The sequence below is a fragment of the Dendroctonus ponderosae genome, unplaced genomic scaffold (assembly GCF_020466585.1).
Source record: "Dendroctonus ponderosae isolate FM_Combo_2020 unplaced genomic scaffold, Dpon_F_20191213v2 Dpon_F_20191213_1, whole genome shotgun sequence".
NCBI lineage: Eukaryota > Metazoa > Arthropoda > Insecta > Coleoptera > Curculionidae > Dendroctonus > Dendroctonus ponderosae.
Window position 1 is genome coordinate 42,738,441 of NW_026017110.1, and position 231 is coordinate 42,738,671.

Sequence of the window (231 nt, forward strand, 5' to 3'; positions counted from 1 at the left end):
ATTTATTATCGGTTTTTTCCTTGATTCAATTAGTGAAAGATCGTTGTTTCGTTAAGTTGGAACGTGAAATTTGTCCTTGCAAATATTGCCATGCGAACGGCACTTTCTATAAAACTGTCAACAATTAACAAACTGCAAATCGTGCTTCCAGGCAAGAGCAGAGCAATGAATCATCGAAAAGGCGAACATGCAAATTATTAAATAATTATGTTTATTCAGTACATCGGTGCT